Here is a 5,141-nt window from a genome sequence, read left to right on the forward strand (position 1 = left end):
AGGGCCAGGAGTTTGGCCTATAGTCAAATGCTATACACAAACTTATAATCAAATGCTAATCAAATGCTACACACAGTGGCTCATACCTGTCATCCTAACTACTCGAAGGCTAAGATAGGTGGACGGCAATGAAAATATCTCTGCCAGAAACATTTTCTGCCAGCCAGAGCAGAGACATTGAAGAGACGTCTCCAAGTTACTGTCAAAAAGCTGAAAGTGGGGATGTGGCTCAAGTGGTAGAGGTTCAGCTACAAATGAAAAAGCTAAGGAGGAAGGACTGATGGAGAGACATAATAATACTGTAATCCAGACATGTGCCAATGCTGATAGGCTTTTGGCCAGGTGTAGTAAATGCAAAGACCTTCCTGTGCTCTACAGTTAAGACAAGTGAATAAAATGGAAACTGAAGTGGTGCCTAATAAGGTCCAGCTAATTGTTTCTACTATTCTTTTTATTGCTCAGAGAAAGCACAATGTATTTTATGTGATTTTCATATTTTGCACATGGAACAAGTATGAGTCAGATGAATTTTATTCATAAACTGGATTTAGCTCATAGGCTTCTAGGCTGATATAAAAAAAAAACCTAAGGAAAGACCTAATAAAAATAATGAGAACAATAAACCAGACTATAAATACTATACAAGAAGTACGTCCAGTTTTCAGAGAAGTCTGAGATTGTTTCCAGGAAGAAGATCGAAGACTTAGTGAAGGCATTTACCTCTGAGGTTGTTTCTCCCTCCCCCCACCACCCCTCTGAAAATAATTCCATTTCCAGGATTTTCTCATGATGGAAATGGCAAAAGCAAAGACTGCCAGGTGCAGTAGCATGTCAAGGTCAGGCACTTCTGAATTGCATTATATTTGGGGGGGGGGGGTTTATTCTGTGTTTGGTTTTTTTCTTATTGCAAACAAATTTAATGTCATAGAATTCATAATCATCAGAATTTAGAAAATTTTTATGGTTTTTCCTGATAAACACTCTAAACAAGGAGCAGAAAATGCTGGAGATGGAAAGTTGCTAGGAGCCAAAAAGTAAAGACGATTTTGTTTAAGGGCCAGGAATGGTCATTGCTTGTAACCTACTGCCTGGTGTGTGGTAGGCCATGCAGCTCAGGAGAACCTGGGGGTGCTGGAAAGGCTCCAGCAAAGGCACCAGGACTAATTTGGGAGATGAAGGGTATGTCTTATGAGGAGAGGCTTAGAGGCTTAGCATGCTTCGGCTCTCACACAAGGCGGGTGAGCCTGCTTCTATTGATAGCCTGCAAGTCTTCCAGTATGAACTTGTACTTGGTAGGAAATAAATCTCAAAGTCACACCAAGGAATTCCGAGAAGGCAGTTTCCCTTCTTTTCAAGTATGTTGAGCCCAAGAATATTTTTGTCCAAAAAGATGTGTTTTGCCTTTTTAGAAGTTCATTTTGAAAAGATTGAGGATTTTGGTGAAAGAGTGCTTGCCTACCAAGTGCAAAGCTTTGAGTTTGGACCTCAGCCCTGGAAAAATAAAAAACGAACATTGTTTTAGAAAGTTTATTTCAGACTGGGAGTTTGGCCTCATGCTAGAGTGCTTGCCTAGCATGCACGAAGACCCAAGTTCAATTCCTCAGTACCACATACATAGAAAAAAATGCCCAAAGTGGTGCTGTGGCTCAAGTGGTAGAGTTCTAGCCTTGAGAACCCAAGGACAAAGCTCAGGCCCCGAGCCCAAGCCCAGGACTGGCAAGAAACATAAAAAAATAAAAATAAAAAGTTTATTTTGGAAAAAAGATGGTCATGAGCAGTTGGAAGAAAATGAATTATTAAGAGAGCTATTTTTTGATATATATACACACACATCCATCCATCCATATATATGTACCACTATATATATGTCTAGTATATGTTTACCTATATAATAATACATATATAACATAAATATCATTATATGTAATATTTAAACTAAAAATCAGATTGTATTCTCCTCTCTGTTTTTAACTTTTAAACTTGGGGTCAGAGATTTAGTTTTGATTTCTATGGCTGGCACAACCTGAGGAATTATAATCTTGAGAAGAAAGGATATGACAAAGAAAGATTTTTTTTTTTTGCCAGTCCTGGGCTTGAGCTTAGGGCCTGAGCACTGTCCTTGGACTTTCTCAAGGCTAGAGCTCTACCACTTGAGTCTCAGCACCACTTCTGGCTTTTATCTATGTATGTGGTACCGAGGAGTCGAACCCGGGTCTTCATGCATGCTAGGCAAGCACTTTAACCACTAGGCCAAACTCCCGGCCCCAAAGAAAGATTTTTATTCATTTATGTATTTAGTTAGTTTTGCCAGTCCTGAGGCTTGAACTCAGGGCCTAGGTACTGTCCCTGAATGTCTTTTCTTCAAAGGTAACATTTTACCACTTCAGCCACAACAGCATTTCCAGCTTTTTCTGTATATGTGGTACTGAGGAATCAAACCCAGGGCTTTGTACATGCTAGGCAAACATTCTACCAATAAGCCACATTCCCAGCCCCACAGGAGATGTTTAAAGGAATCTCACACATAAAAGAGAAAAATAAAGACAACTATGAAAATATGGGAAAGAGTAAATCTTGTTAGGTAATTATGTAAGCAAATGATACTTAGGAAATAATCAAATATTACAGAAGGATCAAATGACAAGAATTAATATATACCTTTCAATAATAACTGAATGTCATTATTTTGTAAAAAAAAAAAACCCAGACTAGTTGATTTGACTAAAAAGCAAAATCCAATTGTTTGATACCTATAAGAAATTAACCAGAAACAGGGGCTTAATATGAAACTATAGAAAAAACACATCTAATCGAATAGACCCTAAAGCACAAATAGCTGAACTCATATTTTATATTGCAGGATTTTGAATAAAAATTAATCAGAAGATTAAATTTAAAGGGACAAATCACTTTATTGCTAAAGGGAATCATTCAAGAGGATATAAAAATGTTTGTCCATCCAGTTTCATTAAATAACTATGTCTAGGCATTAAAAGAAAGTAATTACCAATAAAGTAATAATGGGTGACTTTCCCACTCAGACCAAAAAATAAAATCAACAAATAAATTTCATTATTAAATGACACTGCAGATGAAATTAACTTCATTGACATCTATAGAGTATTCCACCCAATATCCAGAGAATACATTTTTTTTGTCATGGGACTTGAACAATGGGTCCCTGAGCTCTTCAGCTCAAGGCTACTGCCCTACCCCTTGAGCCACAGCACCACTTGGAGTTTTTCTGGGGGTTAGTTGGAGATAAGAGTCTTACGGACTTTAGTGCCTGGGCTGGCTTTGATCCGCTATTCTCAGATCTCAGCCACCTGAGCAGGTAGGATTACAGTTGTGAGCCACCAGCGCCCAGCTCTTTTTTGTTTTGGCTTGAACTTAGGACCTGGGCACTGTTCTTGGGCACTTTTTACTCAAAGCTAGCTCTTTGCCACTTGACCCACAGGGCTGCTTTCAGCTTTTTCTGTGCATGTCCTACCTAGGAATTGAACCCAGGGCTTCATGCATACTAGGCTGGCACTGTCAACTAGGCCAAACTCCCAGCCCCAGAGGATACATTCTATTTTTATTGTTGTTGGTGGTCATGGGGCTTAAACTCTAGGCCTGAGCGCTGTCCCTGAGCTCTTCAGCTCGAGGCTACAGCCCTACCCCTTGAGCCAAGCCCCATTTCCCATTTTCTAGAGGTTAATTGGAGATAAGAATCTCAGGTCCATTTGTACCTGGGCTGGCTTTGAACCTTGATCCTCAGATCTCAGCCTCTTGAGTAGCTAGGATTACACGTGTGAGCCACCTTGCCTGGCAGAGAATACTTCTTAACATCCAAGATAACACACCTTACATTTGTGCGACACATTTAAGCAAGTCAACAAATATAGGAAAAATTGAAATCATTCCCACTATGTGTGTGTGTGTGTGTGTGTGTGTGTGTGTGTGTACACTGGTCTGGGGAATTGAACTCAGGGCAGCCTGAGCTCTATGCATGAGCTTTCTTTTTGCCTAAGGCTAAAACTCTACCACTGGAGCTACTGCCCCACTTCCAGCTTTTTTTCTGAGTAGTTTATTAGAGATAAGTGTCTCTCAGATTTTCCTGCCCTGGTTGGCTTCACACTGCCACCCTCACATCTTCAGCCTCCAGAGTAGCTAGGGTTATAGGCATAAGCCACCGGCCCCTGGCTGTACTCCCAATATTTTATGAGATCACAATGGAATAAAACTAGAAATCAATAGAGGAAAAAAATCCTACAGAACATATGCAAAACATGGAAACTGATAACACACTTGCAAAGATTAAAAGTATTTACTAGCATCTATTAGTTTTACAGGAGATGTTCCACTGTGGCACTTCCCTGAATGCATGCAAATGATCTCAAACTCACTCTTTTAGCAACATTCTTCATCTGCACTCCCCACTTCTTAAAAAAATGCTAAAGGTTTCACTGTTCTATTTTCATACATGCGTATAATGTGCTCAGACTGTTGGTCTTCATTCATCTTCTCTATTGGCCCTCTCCACTCTGACTTTCCTGTCATTTTCTTTCATAGTTTTGGGATACGTTAATTGTATAAAGGAACTTCTACACACACACACACACACACACACACACACACACACACACACACAGATCTCAAACTAGAAAAAAACCTAACAATATACTTCAAGATGTTGGAAATTCAAGAACTGTTGGAACCTAAAAGTTTTAGTTTTCCGTCACAGCCACACCATTTAAATCCCTACCAGCAACGTGTGAAAGTCCTAATTTCTTCACATCCTTACCAATACTTATTTTCATCTTGTCGTTTAAAAATCATGGCCAATCTAGAAGATATGAGATAGTATGCCATTATCATTATCATTTTGATTTGCATTTTTGTAAAGGATTAATGACATGAAACATCTTTTTTTTTTGAACTCAGGGCCTGGGCGCTGTCCTAGTACTCGGCCACTCAAGCCATGGCTTTTTCTGTGTATGTGATACTGAAGAATTGAACGCAGGGCTTCGTGCATGCTGGGCAAGCACTCTACCACTACACTACGCTCCCGTAGTCTGTTGTAGGGCTTGAATTGAGGGCCTGGGCACTGTCCCTGAGCCTCATTGTGCACAAGGCTAGTGCTCAACCACTTGAGCAAC

Source organism: Megascapheus bottae, chromosome 2, assembly GCF_031878675.1.
Source record: "Megascapheus bottae isolate mThoBot1 chromosome 2, mThoBot2.hap1, whole genome shotgun sequence".
In the NCBI taxonomy this organism is placed as follows: Eukaryota; Metazoa; Chordata; class Mammalia; order Rodentia; family Geomyidae; genus Megascapheus; species Megascapheus bottae.